Genomic DNA, 12,996 nt, shown 5'->3' on the forward strand with positions numbered 1-12,996 from the left:
TTTCTCTTTGCCAAAGAGGAGGATTTAGCTAGCTGACCTTGAAGGTGTTTCAACATTAACATTATGCTTTCTGTATTTACATATACACACTGTAATTAATTGATACAGCTTGAGTAAGAAAGTAGGTGGTCCACAGTGCCTTTAATCCCACCGAAAGTAAAGTGTCTCAAAGCAGAGATTTAAAGGCCATCACACAGATTTAGGGCTTTGAAACCCACTGCTTCACCCAGGGTTTCTAATCCCATATGTTCGCAGAAGCGTATTTTCAACAGGCCTACATATCGCTACAATCATTTCTTCCCATATGATCTGCATATTTTTACGTGTATCTTTTCCTTCAAATGATTGCCTTTGTTTCAGATGTTAAAATAAAGAATTTTATCCCATGCCCCACCAAAAAGAAAAGGGGGACAAAAGTTAATTGTATCTGCACTGAAGTGTAACCATGGCCCTGTTAAAGAGGTGTAGTTGTAGGCTATTGATCTCAGTGCACAGGAAAAGCTTGTCATGTAAAGTCAAGAGGTTAATGTAATTACAAAAATGGGCAGCAGGATCAGCTGTAGCCCAGAAGTGGCGAATAACTAAAAGCTGCTTTAGAGACGCATAACGTTGTCAAAGCATAAATAATTCATCCTAGCATTCGAGAAGAAATTACTCCTCTGTTCCAGCATATTATTCAGCCATTAAAATCTTGCCTTCTAAAGACTTTTGATGTAGTCATATTTTCAGTTCTAAGTCATTCTGAGGCCTGGCACCTCCGTTAAGCCTTATGTTGCGTAGTTTTCAAAGTATGAGAGAGGATGTGGAATAGATCCACAATTTGTTTAATAACCACGGTACAGTTCAGATAAGAGGGAAGAAACGGGAAGGATTTCTGCTGCATCTAACAGCTAAATAGGGATGAAGACTAAGCAACACACGGTGGAATTCTTAATTCTCAAGCTGGGTCAAGTTCCATTCACTTCGGTGCATCACTGGCACAAAATTCTTGCTGATTCAACCCCTGAAATGTTTCTGTAGTGCCATAGTAGAAGAGGCACGAGAATTACAGGCATGAGAAAAAGTCCCACACCTTTCTTGTAAATATTCTCCTGTCATCTGCTCACCAGCTCTAATAAAAGTACTCTAACAATGTAGTTTGGAATTTAATCTACTTTTTTGTGGTTGTTACTGTTTTTCTATCAATCTGTGCATTTAGAAACACAATTTTGCACATCTATGACAAATTGATAGCTGCAGGCCCCTCGGAACCAATAGCCAACTGCTATCTCTACAGTGATTACAACCATTATTTATATTGTGTTCTGCTCAACATTTAAAATGTGGTACATAAAAGAACTAATATAAGAATAGATATAAACATGAAATCATGGAACCAAAAGTGACCTTAGAGGGACAAATGTAGTTTCACTCCCAAATCCATTCTCTACCCTTCTCTGTCCTGTCTTTGTCCCAGGATGTTGAGCTGGGATCCTTGACTCTCTGACTTCTGTTTGGGGATCAGCCAATAAGAGACCCCAGTAGATAATCAAAGAGCAGACAGGTGGGACTATTTCTTTCCTGGTCCCTCTGTCCTGGGGTTCAGTTCTGGAGGTGGCTGTGACCTCTACAGCTTCTTTTGAATGACCCTCCTTTCACATCTCTGCTCTCATTCAAGTTTTGGTAGCACTTTACCGTCCCTTGCTCCTGTAGACCCACGAGATTTTACCATCATTGCAAGCCTCTGGAGTGTTTCAGCATCATTGGTTGGCTTTCTATCAATAGTCCCTTTATCGAAAGTCTTTAAAAACCCCAGCTCAATGTGCTATACATTTTCTCCAAGGATCCTGACTGATACATAGAACTAGGCAAGGGGTAGGGAGACAACTCCTCCTTTGTATATTCTCTAGAAGAAATTCCTCTTCTTAATTCTTACAGCACCATAACAGTTGCTAAAACCATGATGAAAAAGCCTTAAAGAAAGTCATGTCAAAACAAGACTGTGAAACACTCAGTTAGATACCCAGAGAAGGGTGGCATATTTTTGTATTCTAGGTCATACCACCGACCAATTGATTGTCCTCTAAACATTCCTAGGGAGGCCCTGACATCAGATCAGCTTCCTCCCACCCATGCTAGAACTGGGCTATGCCTCTGCTTAAATGTCAAGAAGCCTAATCTCTCCGTTTCTGGGCAAACTCCACTAGTGAGAGGCAACTCACTGTATATTTCAACTCATTGTGTACATCGTCTACTGTACATTTCAATCATTATAAGGATTTTCAGCTTTTAAACTGAAAACTATGCTCCTCTGGGTTGTTCCTGGTTTTGATTCACAATGAAATAATGTCATCTTCGTTAAAGGAAGGAACATAAAGCATTTATTCAGAATGTTTGAGACATTCCCGTTCAGGGAGCTAGCCAGCAGGGCTGTGACAGGCTGCCTTGGGCAGGACATGCTGCAGCAGTGACAGTGGGCTTCACGTCCAGCTCTGACTAGCTACCCTCCACAGCACTGGCAAATATTTCTATTTAGCATCAGCACCTAGCAATCATCTTTGATTGCATTTTTGTCTCACCACCAAGCCAAACCCATTAATCTGTTGGATCATCTCCATCTCAAAAATATATACTGAATCTCTGTCTATTTCTATCATTGTTAATACCTGGCACAACCGACCATCATCTCTCACCGGGATTAATATTAATATAATAACCTCACTGCTTCCATTCTTGCTTCCCAATAATCTCCTTTGTACACAGAGCAGCTAGTGTGATGATGTTTCTAAAATATAGATGAGATTATATCATCCCTCTCCATTACACCCTCCAATGGTTCCCCTGATCTATAAGGCCCTTATGTAAACTTACAGTTTCCTGTCCTTGTTCCCTTCACTCATGATACACTAGCCCACTGGCCTTCTTTCTGAATCTCAAACATGGCTCCTTCCCCCTTGTAGTCTTGTTCTTCTGCCCAGAACAATCAGACCCCCATCTTTACTTGGCTGCCTATGTCCTACCATTCAAATCTGAACTCAAATACCACGCTCTCCGGAAGAGCTTTCTGACGACAGTCTTGTGCCCCGCCCTCAAGCTGTGCTCCATCACATCTTACCATGCTGTTTTCTTCTAGTGTTTATCTCTATCTGAAATGCATCATTTATTTATTTATTGGTACTGCTTGTCTTCAGATTTGGAGTGAGAGCTCCATGAGATCAAGAATCTTGTCTGTACTGTTCACTCCTTTCTCTCCAGTCCCCAGAATCACACAGGACATAGTAGGGGCTCAGAAAGCATTTGCTGAATTTGATTCACCTGTCAACTGCAATAGAGTAGAGGGGGGCAAAATGGCGTGGCCTTGTGTTTACTGTTTTTCACCAAATACTGTCAATTTGCTCTTCACCTTATGCTCAAAGTATTTTGTCTCTGTTCAGTAGTAGAAAATGCTGGAATGTGTGCAATATGAAATTGTTCTCATTTTCAATGGATGTCTCACAAGTGATTTTTAAAAACTTGATTCTTGTATATAATACTAACCTATTTGTCAAATAAAGAACACAGAATTTAAAAATACAGAAATGGGATGAAATGAAGGAGAGGTGACAAGGACAAAAAGAAAACCCGAAATCCAAGTTGTTTCCAGGATGGGCAAATCCTCTTCACCCCAGGCCACTGAAGAGGAGCTGGGAGAGTGCTGCCTCTCTCTAAAAATTTCAAAAACAAAAGGTTACGGGGCTGGCCTGGTGGTGTAGTGGTTAAGTTCAAGCGCTCTGCTTCAGTGCGCCAGGGTTTGCAGGTTCAGATCCCAGGCATGGACCTACACACCACTCATCAAGCCATGCTGTGGCAGCATCTCACATATAAAATAGAGGAAGATTGGCACAGATATTAGTTCAGGGCCAATCTTCCTCACCAAAAAAAAAAAAAGATTCTAGCATAAGATTAGGGATTTTCTGATCTTGCTCTCTAATCAGATAAACTTTATCTTAATAGCCAATGGGGAAAGTTTGAAAAAAAGATTTAAGGAAAGTAACCACTGCCCAGAGGTCAGCTATTTAAGAAAGTGAAGCAGAAACAGGTGTAGGAAAATGCCAGGCAGGTTTGTCTGACAGGATGACAAAAGCCTGGGTGTAACAAGAGATGAGGTGAATTAACCTTGAGAGGAACCAAATGGTGGGAGGGCTTAAAACCCCAGGCTAGGAGAGTGTGACCGGGTCTAGAGGCAGACAAGAGTATGATGACAAGAATATTCAGAACCACGACAATCTTAGCACCCACCTTCTGCAGCAAGAGAAGACGTGTGCTCGTATTAAGGGGCAGTGAGAAACCCACTGCATTTCATCAAGTCAGGCCACATCTGGAGAACTGGGTTTTGTCTCAAGTGCCACACTTTTCAAAGGACATTGACTTGAAAGCACCCACAGGAGGGTGACCAGAGGAGAGGCGAGTGAAGAGCATATCAGGCAAGGGAGAATTGAAGGGTCTGGTTATAAGTAACCAAGAAATGGTTATAAGTTAACAAATGTGCTCTAACTTTCTTTTCTATTTGGGTTGATCTCAGCTGACTTCAAGAGACTAAAGAAAATTTAAGACTCAAGAGTCTCCACATGATTGAGAAGTCAGAGAGGTGTATGGGGAAGTCCTCTTGCCTGGAAGCCAGATAACCTGGATTCACTTCCAAGTTTACCCCTGACTTGTGAGTATGTTACTTACATTCCAAGTCCTTAGTTAATTCATATGCTTAAAAAAAAATCTGATTAAAGTAGAAAATCTCTAAAATGTTCACCTAACTAGCTGGTGGCAGAGATAGAAGAAGTTGTCTATTTACTTACGTCTAGTGGTTACTTAAATTACCAGAGATATTGATTAATTTTCCTGATCCTCATTTGGACTTACCTAAATGGATGCAAAACAGAGCAGCAGAAATGGGAGGAGTTTGTCAATAGCGGAAGTTAGGAAAAATAATAAACACTTCACAGCGTATTGGAATCCAGTTACCCAAGAGATCATACCAGAGCCACAGTTAAAAAACTCACTGAAAGTTTGGTTTTGAGGGAGGGTAAGTGGGAAGCCAGACAGGAAGAGGACATTCTCAAACTGCGTTCGACAGAATCGTTGTGTTATGGACTGAATGTTGGTGTCCCCCGTAAAATTCATGTCTCAAAGCTGTAACCCCTAATGTGATGGTATTTTGAGGAGGGGCTACTGGGAAGTACTTAGATTTAAATGAAGCCATGAGGATGAAATTAGTGTCCTTATCAGAGGAAGAGAGACTAGAGCTTTCTTTCTCTCTCTCAGCCTTGTGAAGACATGGCGAGAAGTTGGTCATCTACCAGCCAGGAAGAGAGCCCTCACCAAGAACCCAAGCATGCTGGTACCCTAATCTCAGCCTTCCAGCCTCCAGAACTGTGAGAAATAAACTTCTGTTGTTTAAGCGCCCCAGTCTATGGTATTTTGTTAGAGGTGCCCAAGCTGACTAAGACATCCAGTGATTCTGGATGTTAAACGTTATTGTTGCTCAAAAAAAAAAAAAAAAAAAGGTTCCATGGTAAAATTAATTTAGGCTCAACAAAATAAAAAAGCTTTCTTTACTGCAGGATTTCTCAGCACCTTTAATATGTTCAAGGGTTTTGTGATGCAGTAAAGACATTGTACAAAACAGTGTCTTTATTTTTTTTTAAACCACAGAGTTGATCTTCCTTCCCACAACACCCACTGCCTCCACTTGCAAGAGTTTTAGAGGGAGGAGTGTTTATCAAACTCTACTTTACAAAAACCCTAGAGAGCTCTGCCTCTCAGTTGGATGGTCCCAATAGGGACAATCAGAGTGCTCAACTCACCCTGTGGGAATAGATTAAGAATCTCTAAATCAATCTTTAAACACTAATTAAGCACCTACTATTTGTCAATTGCTGTAATGGATACAGAGACTAAAACCTATCATCCCCCTTTCTAGAAGTTTCCAAGATACTAAGAAAATAAAACTTGTACACATAAAAGGATAAATAACCATGTAAGACTCCCTTACTGATGTGGGCCATGAGCTCTGCGGGAGCCTGGAAAGCTCATCATGACGTTGGCAGTCAGGGGAGGTTTCTGCAACCGCAGGGTTTGTTTTGTGCTGTTCCTGAAAAGATGAGCAGGATCAGATGGGTTTTTAGGAAGAGTCAGGCATTTTAGTGGAAAGAGTAGTGTGATCAAAGGGGCAGACAAACCCCAGGGAGATGGGGGGACATTGAAGAGATGAGTCTGGAGCTGAAAGTTCTGGAACAGTGGAGGACAACGCTGGAAAACCGGGGTGGCGAGGGCTGATTAAAAAGAGAGTCAAATACCAAATGCAAGACATTCGAGCCCTGCCATACAGGCACTAGTGAGCTACTCAAGTATGATGTGAGCAGAACACTCAAGTCACCTTCAGCTTCATAGAAACAAACTGGAGGGGCCAACTACTCACTGGCCTCCATTTCAAGGCGAAGAACTTTTATTTCTGGAGCAAGGCATTCACTTAGTTCCAGAAGGAATTCAGGGAGAGGGGTGAAGGGAGAGTTTCTGTTTTCTCTCTTCTTCTGGTAAATAAACAATCCTTCTGGTGGAAGAAAGGGTTCAGTGGAGTATTTTTAGCCTCCTGCCAGTGTACCGTGGTGATAGGAGACACAGATGTGTTCTAATAAAAGATTCTGATAGCCTGCTCAGCCAGCTCTGCACACTGTTTAAGTAAACGTTCTAAAAATAATACAATAAACCTATGTAACCAGGAGAGACAAGCAGTGGACTGCAAAGTGAATTTAAAGTGTTTCCTCATTCATTTTGGAGATTTCTTTGGATTTCAGCCGAGAAACAGCCACCATGGTGTCTACGGGGAGGAGCCTCAAAAGAAGTTTAGAGAGACCTTCTTCCTGAGTATTGTTCCATGGACTGGATGGCAACGCTCAAGCCTTCCGTTGACCATCAGAATCCGCCTCTTAGTGAAGAGCAGAGCAAGGTGGCCAGGAGCAGTGTTTCACGGACCCTCTTCATTCATGTCACTCATGTCCATGCTCTGTCTGATCCCTTGAAGAATTCAGGTGACTTGTGAGTGACTCGTGAGTGACTCAAAGTTGAGGAATGGGGGTGGAAATGGAGCAGAGGAAGAAAGGTGTAGGGCAACTGGTCCTGCGTCATCCCTTCTCATCCTCCCCCAACACGGTCGGCCTCACCTCATCTGATCATTGACTCTGTAGGACCTTGAAGCAAGTAACCAAGCTCCCAGGAGCTCTCTCTGCCACAAAGGCTTTCTCAGGTGAGTGGATGGGGGCAAGGGGCTGCCTAGGATACCAGAGCCCTACTCATAGGGCTGGATTCCTTCTACTAGTTCTACTGTATTTGCAAGAGTTGCCTTAGACATCTAATTTTTCTCTATGAATATCCCTAAATATTATACATTGCTTCCAGTCAAAATACCATGCATCCATATTGGAATGGCTTCTCCTTTTCAAATTACATTTAATTTATGAAGGTCTGGACTCCCTTTATACTTTAATTAACCTAAGACTTACAAGATCGTTCCACTGGCAAGTATGGTTAGAAATAAAAGAAACAACAACAAACAAAGAACCGGCATGGCTAGAAAGTAAAATCTCAGACATTCCGAAATTGTTTTGCAGGCTTCTCTGCTGCCGTACTAGAAGACCTCTGGTTTCCATTGAACGCTAGCTAAAAACCACTGCTGCCGTGGCTTCCAACTGTTTCTTCCTATTTTTGTGGCCAGCCTCCCCACCCACAGAGGACAGCCATCCCAGCAAGTCCGTGTGCCCAGTATCATGAATGAATGCAACTGGACGGAACGACAAGCAAAAATGAAGTCCACATAGAACAGGCCATGAACTGAATGTTCAATTGTCACTCCCCCTTTTTAAACAAAACTGCCTTCAACTCTCCTCTTTTGAAGGAAAAGCCTGAAAGTCAAGCACTTCGCTTTCTCTGGGTTGTGCTTACTCTAAATAATGCCGTCAATCTAGCCCTGCCTTGAAAGAGAGTGTGGGGCCACAACATCCAATTCCATCACCAGTCCAGCCCGCTCTATCACATCAGAGCCTGATGCTCTCCTGAAAACTCATTTGTGGAAAAATACAATCAAGCTGGTCTCCGAGGGGCTGCCCCCCAGGGAACTTTGGTGTCATTGCCTTGAGGAGAAAGAAATTTACCTCGAACTGCAAGAAACTGACATTCTCTGCATGGTATTATCTGCCTGATTGAATGCAGTGAAAAACAAATTCAGCCGGCCCAGCATCTGCCCACTGATGGTTACGCTGGAGAAAGGAGGCAGGCAAGATGATGTTGTATCGTTACGACACATGGCATTCATCTTCCTAAGATGATGAATCAAGAGACACACTATTCACTCTGTTAGAAACAAGGATCTACAAACCAGAGAAGAAAAGCAGCAGTTCATTATCATTTCAAAACCACAAACTGAGCAGAGGTTTGAGCCAGGAATACGGGAAGCAGAGATGCAGTGCAAGGACACATGCCCCCTCTGTAAGGGCATGACAGAGTGAAATAAATCAGCCCCATTGAAGACGCATAGCAGCCCCCATGGGCAGGGGAGTGAGGGAGTGCATTTACTCTCCTTGAAGTTTCTGAAGCATCTCTGAGGCTAGTCAACTGTGGAAGAACCAGATGAAAGATGATCAAGATTGGAGTGGCTGCTAGAAACTGTGATGAGCCCTCCTCTCCGTGAGTGCAAGGCGCCAGCTGTGTGCCAAGTAGGGCAGGGCCATAGATACTGAGCCCACAGTGCTCTCTGACCACGGCTGGGCTCTCATCTAGCTCAAAGGAGGCTTCGCAGGGCAGATGATTCGGGAACCGGCAGGAGTCTGCCACCATCTGGGAGAGCCGATGTGTTTGAGCACAGATAGAAAGTCACAGAAAGTAAATGAGGAGGAAAGAGGGGATTGGAGGCTAGCAAACCAGCTTCCAGCCATATGGGACAGTTGTGGACAGAGTAACTGTGTGATTTATTGTCCACACAGGGACACTTGCTATGAATAATGATACAACTGGAGTAAACTGTGACTGCTCTGGCAAACCAAGATAGAGAGTCAGGCTGGTTATAGGCAATGTCAGGAGAGAAAATGGGAGTGACTTCATCTTAGCTCTTCTTTCCTTGAGGGATGTCTGTGCCTATTTCCCCATCCAACTCTGAAGTCTGAGAAAGGGGTAGAAGATGCTGCTCCAGTTGGGCAGCATTACAGGTCAAGGTCAGCTCTACAAGGAGGAAGCCTCCTCCACAAGTGGCATGACACCAAAGGTACTCCTAAGTAGAGACAGAAAGATTGTTATTAGGTCAGATGGACCTGGGTTTGAGTCCAGACTCTGACAGTTACTTAACGCTTTAAGCCCCACCCAGTTTTCTCACATATAAAATAAGAAGTAGACACCTCTATGCGGGGTAATTGGGAGAATTCAATAAGAGAATGTATGCTTATAAATACTATTGAAGCTTACCAAGCACCAGGCATTCTTCTTATCCTATACGTGATTTACCTGTGTTTATGCCTCATTTCTTTCAAGGCAGAGTGCCTGGCATAGAGAAAGTTTCCAAAATGTCCTAATTATTAGCTCATATGATTTTGTCCCTCCTATTTTCTTGGCTCCTAATTCGCGCTAGTATGGGAAGCATGAAGAATACAATCATGAACCCGATGCATTTGTTGTCAGCCCTCTAGAGGCCTCGTGATCAAATTATTTCACAATTCGATATACAAATACAAACTCTGAGAAGTGATATGGAGGCAAACAATGCAGAAGAGTCTGAGGGGGAATCAGAGGGGATCTATTTTGAATGTGGTGTTTGGAGAAGACCTCACGGAGGAGGTAGTACCCATGTGCTATGTCCTGAATGACAAGAGGCAGACAGCGCTCTGAGAGTGGGCTAAGGCCCTTGCAGGAAAAGGGCAACTGTGGGCGCAAAGCTCCTGACCAGGCAAGCACTTGGTACATTTGAGGACCTTGGGGGAAGGTGGGAGAGGAGAAAGGCAGAGGGCAAAAGACTACCCCAAAGACAAGCTCCAGCCCTGAGTAGTGGCCACTCCATGGAAGTTCTTGATAATCGTTCATTCAATCCATATTTATTGTGTGCCTACTGTATGTGCTCCTCTAGGCACCAGACATCTGAATTTAATAGAAGAGTAATGAAAAGCCATTGAAGAGTTTCAAGCTTGGAAGAAGCATGACTGTTTACATTCACAAAGCATCATTTGACCTCTGAGGGGAAGATCAGCGGGGAAGAGGAGAAAGAATTGAAGGGAGCAATCAGGAAGCTCCCACTATAATTCAGAGCAGAGCGAAGGGCGACTTACACTGGGGCCATCTTGATGGAACTGGAGAGAAGTGGCTGGACTGAGAATATATTTGGAGATGGTGCTGATAGGGCTTAGTGATCCTGGGTGTGGAGAAGAAGAAGGGAGGTATCAAGAATAATTCTACTCTGAGACTTGAAGCCCTGGATAAAGAATGAACGAGGACCAGGTTTGAGAAGAAAATTACAAGTGCTGTTTGGATATGTAAATTTTCAGATATTTTTCAGATAATGAAGGGGATAGCTTAAGTGAGCAGATGTACGTATGAATCTGAAGCCCAGAGAAGGTATATATAATTGGGAGTAGTAGGAATATATGTGATATATTTAAGGACAAGGATACATGCAATCATATGGAATACGTGTAAAAAGAGCAAAGGGCAAGACATGTTAAAAACATGGCAAGACACGTTAATTTCCCCATTCCCTCACTGACTCTAAGAATTATTTAAAAAATAAAAATAATAATAATTTTGATCTTCGACAAAAAGAAGCCATCTCATTATTAGCCACTTGATTTTTTATTGCCTGCCTATGTAAGTCCTTTCCCCATATTTCTTTTAGGATAGGCATATTTTTGATTCACGAATGCTCTTTATATATTGACAATTTATACTTTTACTACTTATGCTGCAAATAGTTTCTAATTTACCGTTTATCTCTTAAAATTCTTTATAAGATTGAGTTTATTTCAATCCTCTTTTCAGTAGTATAATTTTTTGGGGAGGGGAGAGAAATTTAGATTTTTCCTTCATGATTTTGCCTTCGGTATAATGTTTAGAAGGTCCTTGAACACTACCAAAGTTTTAGAACAAAAATACAGAAACTCAGAAGTTTATTACAGGATTGTTTATAACAATAATTTTTTTTAAAAAACTAGAAGTACTCTAAGAATATATCAAAAATTGATTTGCTAAATATGTGATTTTTATATAATAGAATGCTTTTCAGCCATTAAATATAAAACGTGCCTACATTTCCTGACATTCAACCATCTTTCCTATATACTTAGTGAAAGAAAGAATGTAAAATATCATTGTGCTTCCAAAGTTTCTGGAAAACTTTTTGTATTAAAAACTATGTTTCTACTGCTTTTTCTATAATAAAGGGGTAATCAGTTTATTTATGTTTATCTTATCTCTCAATTAATTCTTGAACTTCTATATTCTTTTTGTATGTTACCTCCTCAAAAAATTAATTAGTTAATTAAATTTATACACATTAATGAGATCATTTATGATTTTAAAAATTTATACTACTACTAATGATGGCTATCATTTATATAGCTTGTAATATGTGCCAGAATTTGACACATGCATACAACAGTTTAAAAGGGTAGAGAATTGGCAAGAAATATTTCAAGGCGCACATAATGTAGTTATCAAAGCCTTTCACCTAATTGGCAAGTCAGAAATTTGGCTGTTGACTGCCTTTCATAAAACTCTTCCAACTCTTTCCCTGGAGGCTGTTAGCCTGGGAGCTTCCCTCCTTTTCATGGCCAGGGGCAAACATTTCAAATAATCCAGTATTGACCTTGACAGCCTCCCACCTGTCTTTTTGCTCCACTCCGCACACCTCTGGAAACCCAGGCCCAGCAAGCGACCCTAAGCCTCCGATTCCGTTACCCACATAGACTTCCTGTCCCCTCCCTCCATGCAGAGCTCTCTCCGACAAACTCCCTCCCTACCTGCAGTGGTCTCATTTCCTTAGTACAGCTGGTCTTATCTAGGAAGTATGGGGAAAGCACTCTGATTCAATTAATTTATTCTGAAGTATTAATATCTGGCAGTCTTTTGATCTCCCAGAACTTATTTGCATTGAAAATAAAATGAAGATGTAAAAGGGAGGGAACTCGGTGACAAAAATGATTCTCATTGGTGGAATGTTAAGCAGTATGGCCAATTCAGGTGAAAAAAAATCCAAGCAAGATTTCTTTGGACGGTTCTGCTCTGGCTAAGGGTCAAGCTGGAGGTGAGGGCAAGAAGATGAGTTGGGGGGGGGTCTCTTCCTTCATGATGCTTTTGATTTTCACAATATCTTCCTTGTCCCCACTTTGAAACCCTTGTCTTGTCTTGTCTTGTCTTGTTTTTCATAGATTTTTTTCCACCACTTTGGCAGCAGTGAGATATCCAGCAAAGAGGGGGCCCAGCAAGGGAAGTGGGCTCCTTGTGCCTGATAGCACTCCCCATGGGGAAGGTCAAGGAGACCTTCATTTCACTTCATTTCAGCCATCTGCAGTCTACATCCAACCTCACATTTCCTGTCTCCGAAGAGTCTCACCAGATCCTAAGTTGGCCAGGCCTCGAGAAAACTGAGAAACCACACTGTCTTGGTCCAAAGAAATGGAGACACAGGGCCTACATTTTTCTCTTCCATTAACATTCAAGTATTTTAATGAACACCAGATTTTACTATTGGTTCCTAGGGGAGGATATTTGAGTTTTCTGTGGCTCACTTTATTTTTTAATATTTAAAAATCTTTTCCCTCAATGAGGCATAACCATAATTGCATTTGTAAGAAGTGGGCTGTATGTATTTGGTTATAAATGTGGTGGCAAGAATTAACTTCGTGTTCCTTTTGTAAGGTGCTTTTCTCTTTCTTTTCTTTCTTTTTTAATTTATCAAGACCGGAAGGTTTTTAAGTCAACCCAGATCTGTAATGAGTGAATACCACTTCA

General features: G+C 41.9%; 1 long non-coding RNA gene across 1 annotated transcript; it reads left to right on the forward strand.

Moving 5' to 3' along the window:
• The first annotated feature begins 6,704 nt into the window (after positions 1 to 6,704).
• On the forward strand, positions 6,705 to 11,450 carry LOC139083242 (uncharacterized). Its single transcript, XR_011539799.1, has 2 exons — positions 6,705 to 7,258; positions 7,623 to 11,450. It is a non-coding gene; the product is annotated as an uncharacterized lncRNA (long non-coding RNA).
• Positions 11,451 to 12,996: the final 1,546 nt, after the last annotated feature.

The sequence above is a fragment of the Equus przewalskii genome, chromosome 5 (assembly GCF_037783145.1).
Source record: "Equus przewalskii isolate Varuska chromosome 5, EquPr2, whole genome shotgun sequence".
Taxonomy (NCBI): domain Eukaryota; kingdom Metazoa; phylum Chordata; class Mammalia; order Perissodactyla; family Equidae; genus Equus; species Equus przewalskii.